The 13,416-nt window shown below is 41.2% G+C and overlaps 1 protein-coding gene and 1 long non-coding RNA gene across 5 annotated transcripts in view; one reads left to right on the top strand and one right to left on the bottom strand.

Moving 5' to 3' along the window:
* The window catches only part of LOC103379811 (uncharacterized), a 25,102-nt gene extending 19,733 nt beyond the window's left edge, over positions 1-5,369 (top strand). The window contains exon 3 of one of the 2 annotated variants that reach the window (XR_001760252.2): positions 4,786-5,369. This is a non-coding gene — a long non-coding RNA (uncharacterized LOC103379811). Of the gene's footprint in view, positions 1-42; positions 1,594-4,785 lie in introns of those variants that run through there. The other variant, XR_521614.3, reaches the window with a different exon arrangement.
* The window catches only part of palm1b (paralemmin 1b), a 27,062-nt gene extending 13,646 nt beyond the window's left edge, over positions 1-13,416 (bottom strand). The window contains exons 1-2 of one of the 3 annotated variants that reach the window (XM_025061658.1): positions 13,285-13,411; positions 12,999-13,214 (exon numbers count right to left, since the gene is read on the bottom strand). The gene's annotated coding sequence lies outside the window, so the exon portion shown is untranslated. Of the gene's footprint in view, positions 1-12,998 lie in introns of all 3 variants that reach the window. The other 2 variants (XM_025061662.1, XM_008311485.3) reach the window with 2 other exon arrangements.

Raw genomic sequence — 13,416 nt, 5'->3', positions numbered from 1 at the left:
AAGAATCTAGTCTAATCTAATCTTGTTAAAAACTGTTTCCAGACCTGATGTCCCAGTCCTCGGTCCAACCCAGCCCTGAGGTCACAGTAGAGGAAACACATTTGTAGTTTAGTCTGCAGCATGGAGATCATCTGGATCACTTCATCAGGTCCTGGAAGCTCTGTTGTTATTAAATGACTGACCATTCTGACCTGGCAAAGGTCACCATTAGCATGAGCAGGGAGGGGCCGGGGAGGGGAGCAGGGCTTACCCACAGCTGACTGAGGGTGAAGACGGAAGGATGGAACAAACTGCATGTTATTCTATTAATGTCAATTACTTCAGCTGTGAGAAATGGATTGTTGTTAGTCAAAGGAACGGTGTTTCCTGAAGAAACCTGGTTCTACATTGTCAACTAGAACAGCTAGAACTCTTATCTAGTCCCACCTCAAACTTCAAGTCCTTTTACGACCTGAAAAAGACTGTAAAAGTTGTGGCCTCAGCTTTAGTCCCATGTTCTGCTGACTCTGATAAATCACAGACACATGGGGAGAGACCAAAGGAGACGCAAAGACGACACCGCTGCTGCATTTTTAATTATGATGTAATTACATTTATGATCCCAGAATGGATGGAATCCAGAGCGGCAGATAGTGGCTCACACACGGAGTCAAACAGAGACGGATAAATATGATGCCCGGACATAATCAGTCACTCTGATGGTGACAGCATGATGAAGTATTTAGACAGATTTTAAATGGTATTTGTTTAACATCCTGTAGAATCAGGTACAGAACAGACCCATTGAAGGAAATTGACTAATGACCAGCTCCGACTGCCTGCTGAGTGCACTGCTCTCTGTAGCCTTTCCAGGAACACATTAACAGCCTGCAATAGTGCACTAGCTTCCTCTTTTAATAGCATTGTCTTCCTGGTCCTCTGGCACCAGCCGTCACTTTTACACAGGATCTCTATCTGCACTGAAACGACCTAAAAGTGATTAACCTTAATGTGTACAGCACAGCCGAATGTACAAAACAGTGCTGACTGTTTGTTAAAGGTTGAATTCTGTTGGCTCGGAGCCCGACTCAGATGTGGAACTTCTTTCCAAGGTTTGAAGAAATCAGTGTTTTTGTTGTTGAATTATAAAAACAAACAAGAAAAGCAGCTCTGCAGACAACTTTTATATCTGTGACCAAAGAAATCAGTGAACCAGTGAAAAGGACTCTTTCGAAGGTTGGACGGAGAGTAACTAAGAATTGAACAAGTCAAGTCACGGCAGGAATAAACAGTAAATTCATGAGAGGAAAGTTTCTTGTTAAACTGTATTTATATATTCTAAGGCAGCTGATGAACTTTCTACCCACCTTTAAATTCCCCAAAATGTCTTTTTTGTGTGAAGCAAACAGCTGTGAACTCTCATTGGTCAATTAGAGGCATTCCAGTGACCCATTGTTAGATAAAAGTGGAAGCAAACTGAAGTGAGAGGTTTGTGAACAAATCAAGGAGGTGAAAAGGCCAAAACAATCTTGAAAGAAAAAAATATATATTTTCTACTTTCGAATGTTGGAAATGTGTGTTTTTTTTTTTGCCTTTTCTTACACAAAAATAAAAGTCTACAGTACATAAATATTGTGTTTATTTGCCTATTCTTACAAAAAATAAAAGTCTACAGTACATAAATAATGACGGTACATGACATACCGTCGTTTTAAAAAGCTCATTGACTTAAGTACTACATGTCAAAACTGACAGCTCTGGCAAAGGAAACTAATCCAAAATCCCATACAGCGTCCTGTGCTGCACTTGTTGCTCCTTCTCTCTGCTCCCCACTTCCACTGCTTCCTTCCTTCAGGCCAGAGAAGCACAGGGGCAACAGTGCACCTCTCAGACTCTCTCTCACATACACACTCATATTTGTCTTACACACACAAACACACACACACACACTGGGAATCCTCCTGCTCTGTATCCTCCCATCGGAGGCAAAACACAGAACCAATAAAAGCTGAAGGAAATCAGTGGAATTCACGTGCTCCGACATCACGGGTCGGGAGGTTGAAACGGCGTTTAACAGAGGTCGCTCGGAAACAACAGCTGCGTCAGTACACAAGTAAAAAAAAATCCCTTAATGTCTATGACCTGAAGACAAATGTGAGGGTGCAAGCCTTTGCACACATTTCCCCAAAAACATTTGATAAACATCCCTGTGTGTATATACTCCTTAAAATGTGCTCATGTAAAAATGGCACAAAGAAATCCAATCCAGCCCTGATTTACCGCAGTGATGCAGGAGTCCATTGAACCTGACATTTAGTGAGACATTCACAGCATCACTCCGGCTCCACAGGCATGAGATCATAGCTCATCTACAAGCTGTAATTCACAGCATGACTCCGGCTCTACAGGCATGAGATCATAGCTCATCTACACTACTACAGTATAAAATAGTACACCCTGCCTACTGCATGCCTACACCCTTCTCATTCTCCACCTACAGTAGAGTGTATATATAGACTGTCAGTGTAATCTTAACACCATCACATGAAAACATATTCAGATCTTCTAATAATACACAGTACAAGTGTTTTCATTGGCCCAACACAATGAGGACTTTTGATACGCAATTTAGGTAACGTCCGCGTTTAGCTCTGCCCTTGGGGCAAATCAGGACACTTGAATAGGTTTTATATGGCCAACGACTTTTTTTAATTTTATTATAATCATAATAAATTATTTACTTTGCACACCTTTATAGGCCAAACATTTACTCATCAACTGGCAACCTTTTAAGCTATTACATAAATATTAGGTTTTCTTGCCATTTGACATTACAATTTTCGCAAGGTCATATTTTTCATATTTATTTCAATTTCACAAAAATTACAACAAAACAACCAATTCAATCTCTAACAGGTGGTTTTCTTTTTAAATATCTCAGCGAGTCAAATTTCAATATTTCGCTGAAAATATTAGTAAACATGGTTTCTAATTATATGCAACTTAAGTTGCATTCGTTTGCGAGGAAACACCCTGCTGCCGTTCTTAGCCAGCTACACATGATACAGTCAGAAATGGCCAAAGTGGGATATACCCAGACCCAATGACATCACGAGCTGACGTAAGGCAAAACTGTCCAGACCACACCCAAAGTACAACAAAGAAAACTGCCTTTGAGAACCCATATACACTATGGAAGGGTTAGTAATAAATACTCTGTTAAAATGTGTGAGATATCTGATAAGTAGTGTCGACATACGATATAAATGTGCACTTAGTAGACTGGTTAAAGACGACAGTGACATCATGTTGTGTTTCTGTAAAAAAAGTGTGTTTCATGGTGAAACTCAGCTGATGTCATGTGCAGACAAAAACAAAGAATGTGTGAAAGAAATGTGTTGTTCTGCTTTGTTTTCTTCCAAACCTCTGAGTTGAAACGTAGTGAGTGTGTTTTTTCTCCTCATCGATTCAGACTAATGGCAGTACTGTGTATCCTCACTTGACCGCACTCACCCGCCGTTACTCCTGCAGCAGTAAATGTTTACACTGCAAATGTGTCTTCTCTCCATCTTTGATAGTTTTAATACAACACATCTAAAAAGATGCTTGCTGATGCAACAGTTCTGACGACACCTGATCCCAGCGTTCCCATAATTTAGCTCCTCAACTTTGGAAAAAAAAAATATATGCGCACAAAATTGTTGTGTAACCGATACCTGGGGCAGCCAGTTTGAATTAGTGTAAAATAATAGAAATATGGGGCAACAGGGTGAAAAAGTATCAAGGTAAAAAAGACATAAAGACCTTCATCTGCCACACCTATGAGAGGGAACAATCCCAACCTGTCAACTGTAAAGAACTGAGTTGGATTAAATGACTACTGAGCTGCAGCAAATCTGAACAATTACTCACTTCTTTGACATCGAAACGTAGGGGGATGACAGTTATGATGATTTATGTTAGTTTATTTCCAACACTTAAATCAAGTGGACACATGCAGCACCTCCTCTATATACCTTCCTCCCTGTAATACCACCGATATGAGTTTTTTTAAAAAAAAAGTCAAATTAGAGGTTTTTTAAAGGCTTTTAAATGTCAAATTAGAGGTTTTTTAAAGGCTATGGCAATCACTCCAGGTAATGCTGATAATGATGTTGTGCTGAATATAGTTATTGGCCAATCAGAGAACAGGAAGTATTTTCCAGTATCTTTATAAAATATAATTAATAAAGGGCACTTTAGGCTTGTGCTGTTCCTGTACCATTAAAAAATGTATGTTATTTCATACTTATTTTCACCCTGAGTTGGTAGAGGGAGCGACTTGTATATATTTTTTCTTCTTCATTGTGCTTTTTTTTTTTTGACTGGTGCAACTTATACTCCACAGCGACTTATAGTCCGGAAAATACGGTACTTAGAAATGCAAAAGTCCACATTTGTGCAGCAACAAATCAAATAGAGTCACCCAAAATCAACAATGGAGGGCTGAAAAAAGTAGCTAGTTTTTTTTTATTGTTCCGATTTTCCATGACAAAAAAAATACTATGAGAAATCAAATGTATTGCTTATGATATATCCAATATTATGATTCCATTAGTGGTTATGTCTCAAAATAATATTGTCAATATTGTCATTTATCTGCAACACTTTTTGTGAAAATACAGTATATCGTCCAGCAAAATGTGTTATCGCCCCAGGCCTGTCGTACTGTGAGCCTGTCTCCTGTTCTTACATAAGACCGTAGGTTCTGGAGTGAGTCAGAATGCACATTGACGTTTTGACTTTGTTTCTCATTTCCACCTGTAGGAGGCTTCTCTACACCTCTCTGTGCCCCACTGCTAATCAGTGGTGATGGGGTTCAGGTGCACTGATCTCCACTACTTCCACCTCTTCACTCAAAGCTGAGGACAAACAGCCTGGCTGGCAGAAGCCCAACCTGAGTAAGTGAAACTTTGCTTTATTACAGCTGTGTCGATGTGGTAGTAGTAGTGCAGTGTTTAAAACCACAACAGTAGAACCATTTCCTGATGGGTTTCAGGAGGAAACAGTTGTCTTTTTGATCAAAGGTCGTAGACATGTAGCAGTTTTCTTTTTGGATTGCTCCTCATTTTCACAGTATTATTGACTGTAGATGGTGACGTGCAGCTGTGTAGTAGCCTTTTGGACAGCAGAGAGTGAATGCCATGACATTAGCAGTGGTTGAAGAAGAGGGTAGCACGCTAGCCCAACATGATTGAATTAAGCTTGCTCGTTGTTTACTACAGATTCTTTAGTTTCCGCACACAGCCAAAAGACATGCTGGATTTAGTTGACCTTTAACTCTAACATTGCTGTGGTTTGTCTTGGTATGTGACCTTGTTAATGAACTGTCAAACTGTCCACGCCTCTCATGTTAGCTGATTGTTAGCTGATTGAATGGCGTCAGTTAGCTGTTTTAGTTTGGTTCGTGGCAGGAATGTAGAAAAGGCCTCAGAGCTCAAACAGAACGCAACTGTTAGCTTAACAGCTTAAGGTGTAACAGTATCAACAGCCGGCTGTGTAGTTACACCAAACAAAAAAAAATGTTATGATAATATGGTGCAAAAGTGCTTCCTGTTGTGAAAGATTTTTTCTGATGTCTGTTTTTCTGTAGACAAATGCAAGCTAATATATACAGCAATTAGTCATTTACCAACAGCTGACACTGTATTCTTGTCTGAAACCACCGGTGATGTAAGCACATTCCTTGTAGAAGTAGATTTTTACCACTACTTTTTCTCACTCTGACCAGAGAAAATAAGTTGCATTTGCCTCCTTCAAAATAACCTGTTGATGACTTAATAATTAGTAGTAATTGCCAGTTACGGCCCAACAACAAAGCAGCAGACCAAGTCGTGTGGAGCACAGACATTTTTGGAGCATGCTTCCAGCAGCCATGGCAAACAAATTTACATTCAAAGCACCTAGCACCGCTGGCTGTTGCTTGGATTTACAGCGAGAACATGGCTCAACAAAGAGACCTGAATCTTTAATCTGCGCCAGGAGAAAAGGTCAATCTCCTCCCACTTTGACACACTTGAGCAACCCTACTGTTTTTACAGAGGAAATGTTCCAGCGTTAATGTTAAGCTTTGACATAACTACCCAATGTCCTAGCCTTAACTACTAGACCAGGGGTTTCCAAACTTTTCCATGCCAAAGCCCCCGAAAAACAGTATTGGCTTCTGGCCAGGGTCCCCCTTTGTAAAGCCAATGCTATAAAATATGTAAAGAAACATCAACTTTTGCAATGTATTTTCTTACTTTGATGAACTATTTATTATATTAATTAACTGTTGGTCACTGTTGGCCCTACGCTGAACAAAAATGTACTAGATGACGATGATTGCTATTGAAGCAGCGCTAATAGGTACTAACAGTGGTAGCAGTGGTTATATCGGTCTGATTTACTACCTCTCAGCATCAATCAGAGTGTAAACACAGCGTTAACAGCATTAGCATCAATTTCACCTGCTGACAGTGCTGCTTTTACCAGCACTGGCGCGCAATGACACACACACACACACCATTTCCATGGTATGGACAGCTACCTACAGCCTCTCATGTCCTGGTGCGGTCTCTCCACTTCAGGTCAGTCAGCAAACTCCACATATCCTGTTATAGGAAGGCTGAGGCTCTTGAATTATTGGAGCAGCTTCCCAACATTAATGCAGGAACCATTAGCCCTGACTGGTGCCTCCCCTTATGGCAGAGTTTCAGTCATCACTTTATGATCCCTGGAGGCTAAAACAATGCAGTTGTTGGTCTGACGGCTTATAAGATTAGAGATAAATCATATCATTTCATATCTATGGTGGGGATTGTCATAGATAAGATGGTGTCAGGTGGGAAATAAATGAAAAGCTTTTAAGGCAGAACATTATTTTTTTAAAGTACAAAAACCATTGCTGTTCTGTTTCGTTTCATCTTGTAAAAAAAAACCCATTGCTGTTCTGTTTCGTTTCATCTTTCCCTCCATAAATCCTAAATGAACAGTGTTTTTATAGGTTTCTGTTCCTTCTCGTGGTAGTGCACAAGGTCGGTTAGATCTCTGTCAAAAGTTTGGTCTGGTCTGAGCTTAATAAACAGCCGGCATGAACAGGACTTCACGTTGTTGTGCGTTAAACAACTGGTCAACCAAACCATTTAGCTCTGTCCAAGTTTTGATTTCTAAGCTGCTCTCTCATTAGCCGATCTGGAGCCGATGGTATTTACAATGTAGTCATGTCATTCTAATTGGAAATAAATGTGGACAGTGTGTCCTTGTGCTTATTGGTGATTGTTTGCAATTGACAAATATGGACAGTGTTAATATAATTGTGATTCAGTTCAGATTCAAAAATACGTTAAATCAGTTTATACATTTCTATAAACCATTCTAGAAGAATCACTTTAGAAATCACAGATTTCAGAGCTTATTTTTAAAGTGCCTGATGTGAACTTTGCCGTTAAACTCAACCGTCTCTCACACACACACACTGTTAAACCGAGTGTCTTTCTCTCTCTGCCGTTATCAATAGTTCTTTTGATAATGACTTTGCAAAAGCAGTAACTGATGATGGTCATGTGTTCTTGAGGGCGTTCTAAACACACACATACTCACAGGTTTTTGTATAGCTATACCAGGAACAAATGCCCCCTGCAGAGTGTACATCGTTCTGTGATTGAAAGATATTGAAATTGATATTGAAAGTTTTCCGAGTTGTCATGATACAGCAGTAAGGAGGTGACGCTCCTGAGACAGGAAAACCAAAGAGGAACTTTGACTTTCTGGGAAGATAGGTGTGAGACATTATTAGAAAGAGGGACACCTAGAGTGAGGGTAAAGAGGAGTGCATTACATTATCTAACAGTCTCTGGAGGAGTGTCATCTGGAGTGATCACATGTCACTCTTTCATCACTGTATTCTGGTTAAACCCGCTTCAGTTTCACTTTCTCTTCTGGCCGACTGTTACGATCTTCCTGCACCGAACGGCAACAGCAGAAGCTCCTGTAATGCAAATCATTTATTTTCCATGAGTACAATAAACTGATCTGAGTTTTACAAGCACATAAATGGTTTCTGAATGCTGGTGAGGTCAACAAGGCTAATGGGCTGCATCCATCACGGAACCCACAAGATCAGGCTGGCCGTCCTGCAGTAACGATGACGGTAATAGTTGAGGTTTATTACAGTCGTGCCATTCTGGTATCAGTGCAGTGTTTAAAATTACAATGGACCATTTCCTGATTGGTTTTTGCTTCTTTGGCCTCAGATGTGGTAAAAACAGGTCAACTTTTCTATCAATGGGCTCAAAGGTCATAGGTGTTTAGTAGAATTTGACAAAAACAACTGTAGATGGCAGTAGATTCAAACGTTGTTATTGAAAGCCCAGTAAGTAAATACTGACCTACACCTAAAATTCAACTGATTTTCCAGTGTTGTAACAGGTTTTCTTTTATATCTGTCTATTAAATCTGGAATCCTGGAACCCCAGTCATAATTGCCCAAATCGTATTTAAAGTTGTCTTATTATGCGTCACACTACAAAGCAAAGACGTCACAACAGGGAACACAAATCAGATTTGATGGTTTGCACTTGATAGTGAGGAGAAGAATCTGATTTGTGAGAAAATTAGATTTCAGCTGCGCAGACTAACTACTGAACAGACGTGGTGTCACTGTCAGCTCTCGCTACAGGCGATGACCCTGCAGTCACAACACTAGGTCCTCATCAGGAGAGTGATTTAATTTGTGTTTCTGGGTTTGATTTACTGTGTCTTGGTAAGAGTTGTTACGTCACCTAATTTGAGGGAAAAACATGTAGTTGATTCCATCCCTTTTGCAATTTAAGATAATTAATGGCTAATAAACACAAAGTGTTATTCAGACCTTTATAACCTTAAAAAGTCAGTTTGGGCCTGTGGGCTGATCCCGCCCCTCCCCTAACACTTGTTTTTTTATTTTTTTTTTCAGTTTCACAGCACTTTAAATCATATCAGTTCTTCTGGTCCCGCAGATATCAGGTGTTTACGTTTTAATTCTAGGGCTTTTGTTGTGTTCTGGTTGTAAAATCCTGACATCTCTTCTCTCTTTTTTTACAACCTCACAATTATAGCATGTAAACCACACAATAGGTTTATACACAAGGGTCCTCAATTTGCGTACAAATTAAGTTCTTACGACACGTAACATGATTTTCATAAGTCATACTGTTCCAAAGTACCTACGTTACTCACCTATGCTAACGCAGTGGTAACATCATAATCTTGGACATAAGAACAGGAAGAGTCTGACTTATACTTGGGAGCCATAATGATGATGATAGACAGTGAATTCAGTACAATCCAAAGTACGGCGAATAGTGCCATATGACGATATTTGTTCACTTCACTCGCCAACTAAATCCCATACAATTTTTTATCCAAACAATGTTAGTTGAAATTACAAAAAAGTATTTCTTAATAAATTTGATTTGATAAATTTACTTTAATTATGCATTGACTTAAAAGAAGAGTTTGTAGATTGAACAAACTGTCATTAACCCCTAACCTTTTTAATTTAATAAATCAGTTAAAACTGAATCTCTTTAGCCACTTTAAGGCTGCATTTAATCCTGTTGATGTGTTTTCTCTGTTCTGGTGGAGAAAATGATCCTCAGGCCACTGAAGGCTGCCCTGTGTTCATCTGCCAACGTCTCCCTACTGTGAATGGAGATCATGTTAATGAGATCAGTGATTGTGAAATTGTGCAAACTCAGCCAATGAGTCCCTGAGTCGAGAGGGTCGTGTCTTCATCTGTGAATGTTGGTTCTGTTTGTTAGCAGGGTTACGTAACAAAAAAAAAATACTGAATGTTTTAAATTATTTGGTCATCTTTTTTTTAACAAACGACATGGAGGACTTGGGTTTGGGCCATGAAAAACCAATTACATTTTGTTGTTGCTCGGAATGAGGTGGATGTGAGTGTTTTCTTTAGACGAGGCCTGGCTGACTTCAACAAGTGTTGGGCCTCAGCTGAGGGTTGTGTTATTCTGAGTGATATTTAAGCTCTGTCTGCTTTAAACAAATATATAAGTCGCACTAAATGTGTTATTTTAGTGAGTCCTTTCATTTGTGCTGTGTTACTGGAGTGACTGGGCTGATATCGTGTGTACGTGGGTGCTGGGTCATGGAGACGGACTGGAGCCAAATCAGCTTTTCTGATATCAGCAACACTCTGATGTCACTTACACGTCCTCTGCCTGTTTATCAGCCACTGCTGGTGTGTGTGCGTATGTGTGTGCGTGTTCTTTAAAGCAACAGTCCTCAATATCAAAATTCTATCTTCGTCCTAAGAAAGTATTTTCCCATATGTAATATCTTTGGGGGGTATAATGTTCATTACAGCGGCATTTGCTAAGTTTTTTTTTGTCAGTTACTTTATGGCTTATTGCTAAGTTTTTTTGTCAGTTACTTTATGGCTTATGGTTTCTAAGAACCTTCTAGGCACAAACCTTGAAAGCAATTTCCAAGAATAATTCAGATTTGTTTTTCGGTTGTTTGACGATAGCCACGAAAAACCAAAAAAACCAAATGATTCTCCATGTGAATCCCATATATCCTTTACATAAACACAGCCATTCGTACAGACAGTAGAGAAAAACACACAGACGTGGCTTCACCAAAGTCGTGTTACTAAACATGTCTGGGTGATCAGGACGAGGGCCGTCGGCTCCAGTGTGAGCTGCTGACGCCACACAGAGCAGTGAACTGGACCAAGACCCTCGACACACGGCCCCACAGACCGAGGCCTGACGTGTCCTCCTACAAAACAACAACAGGACTGAAGGGACAACAAACAAACAGCAGACACGTGCAACTAAAGCACCAAGTCACTCTGCTAATTATTTCTCACTAAACTCCCGAGGGGATTGTGTTTTATCTCCGAGATCTTAACACTTTGTTTAACCCCCGCCTGGGGAAATCCAAATCCTAAAACTGTTAAAAGAAGAGTCGCTTCTTTCTCAACTGTCTAATGATCACTTCTCTTTCCCACACTTTCTCTCTTGCTCTCGCACAAATCCACTCAGAATTGTGATGTGGTGGTTTGCGTGTTGTGTTTGTATCACCCTGCTCTGGCTGCTCCTGTAAACAATGACATTTCCATCGGTTCATGAGACAGGACACAGACAATGGACTCAGACCCAAACAAAAACACGCCCTGTGTCTGGTTCTGCCGTTACCTGCTGCGATCAAACCTTACTACAGCATCGGGGATAGAAACAGAAACCCAGGAGTTCGACTCGTAGTCAGCCTCGGCGTGATAATAATGATGATAATGTAAAAATAAAGAGAAGCATCTGCTCCTCCTGGGATCATTAAAACTAATTTAGTGACATAAAATGCACCTCAGTTAAGTGCCCTGCTAATTCAGCTCATCACGCTTCTGTTTATTTGGTAAAGCCACTGAGACGAAGCCCCGTTGTTTTGCTCCGAGGTCTATAAAGCCTTTCAGCTTTTCTTCTGTGTCTTCTGTGAGTCAGAAAGAACCAGGAGACGTTAGCAACACCTAAAGACTCAGAGACTGCTGTTAGCTCAGTGATTAGCTCAGATAATACACGTACGTACACGTTGACCCCGACATAACTAAATATGAGATACTGAAAATTAGGTGTTAGTAGTTAAAGATATCTAGGAGTTGACCAAAGAAAAAATATGATAAAAAAAAGACAGAAATATGCGTAAAATTACCTAAGTTGAACTGTAAACGTGGCCTAGCTTGGAGTAACTAAAACAGTTAAAGAAATCCAACAGTTGGTCAAAACTGAATTGAAAAATCAAAGCTAAAGGTGAGCTAACGTATCGGATGTCTATACAGAAAATGTTAATGGAAAAATAATCTTAATTATTAAGACTTCAACAAACGTTATAGTCCTAGGGTGGACTTGTAACTGCAGGTTTGCCGGTTTGAATCCCAGTCCCTGCAGCACTGTGAAGTCTGTCTAGTCCATGTTTTCAGAGATGGTAAACAGTCTTCAAGGTTATTGAACTATTGATTTTGGTGTTTACTACAATAGTGTACTATTGTGTATATACTGTGAGTGCAATAAAAGGACCCAAGGCCAGAAGTTGGACAACAACAAGTTGGGAGGCAGGACGTAGTATCATAAGGAGGAAGACCGAGATGTTGTAAAGGTCGAGTCTGGTTCTGGTTCTCTGACGTCATTAAAAGAATAGAAATCCTGCAGACTTCGTCTAAACCTCCAGCAGCACAGACCACAGCACAGACCACAGCTCCAGACAGGAGTACACCACGGCAAATGTTTATCAGCTCCTGCGCCATGTTGGAGTGGGCTGCTCACATCACAACCACCGTGATCACAACGATGCTACTCTCTTCCTCCATCCATCCATCCACACATACAGCCGTGCAGTCAGCAACATCTCTCAGCAGCTGGCGCCACTGGAGCATCCAGTCTGTCAGAGAGAGACACATCCTGAAAACACCCTGTTCACAAACAGATCGATGGAACATGATGGAGCACCGGGAGGAGTAAACATGTCCTCCGGGCTCTACACCTGTCCTACCCTGGTCAAATCAGAGCAGCCACGCCACACCACAGTGTGCACGACTACAGCGGCTCTGCGGGAGGATGTTGACATGACATAATAATAAGCACACAGCAGCCATTTTCCTCCCAAAATAAAAGCACGGACATGTGATTGTCCTGTTATTTTGGGGGACGAACAGAGTGTTCCCCTCCGAGGACGCGGGGCGTCTCTGCAGCCTCCTAATCAGTGAAACGGCGGCGTTCACGCTGCAAACATCCCCATTCACTTCTCTGTATTTCTGTTGGCATCTGTGATGTGTGAATCTCCAACCCGCGTGTCTGTCGCAAAAAGATGCTGCCAGGACCGGTAGGTCGGCTGGAAGCTTGAATATTGCGCGCCCCCGCCGCGGCTGCGTCTGCATCCACGAACAAAATAAAAAAAAAAACAAGTGACAACAGCGGAGGCACGGTCAACAAATCACGACTTACTCAGTTGTGGATCCCGTTCTCTGTCAAACACTGTCCTCTTGTTCCTGTGTTGATGATCTCCCACCCTTCCTTATCCACTCCTCCTCCTTCTTCTCCTTCTTCTCCTCTACTCTTCCTCGCCTTCTTCTACTCCTTCTCCTTCCTCCTCTTCTCTTGGCTGGCACCCTCACTGTTAGTGGTGAGGTGATGCCGCGGACAGCATGGACGCACGGCCCACTGGTGGCAATAATGATAATGATTATGTCAATAATGGACTCCTCTGAGGCGACAAAGACGCACGACGCACCGGGCGTTGGTGCAAATCTCCCGGGCTGAGGATGGGGCGGCGGTCGGCCGGTTCCTGGAGCAGGTTTCTTTAGTGTGCTTGTGTGCACAGAGAGGTCGCAGCGCTGGTGTGGTGAAGGTGGTGGAGGGGGGG

Source organism: Cynoglossus semilaevis, chromosome 1, assembly GCF_000523025.1.
Source record: "Cynoglossus semilaevis isolate Cse_v1.0 chromosome 1, Cse_v1.0, whole genome shotgun sequence".
Classification (NCBI taxonomy): Eukaryota; Metazoa; Chordata; class Actinopteri; order Pleuronectiformes; family Cynoglossidae; genus Cynoglossus; species Cynoglossus semilaevis.
Note: the sequence above shows the minus strand (reverse complement) of the source record. Positions and strands in the feature narration are given on the sequence as shown.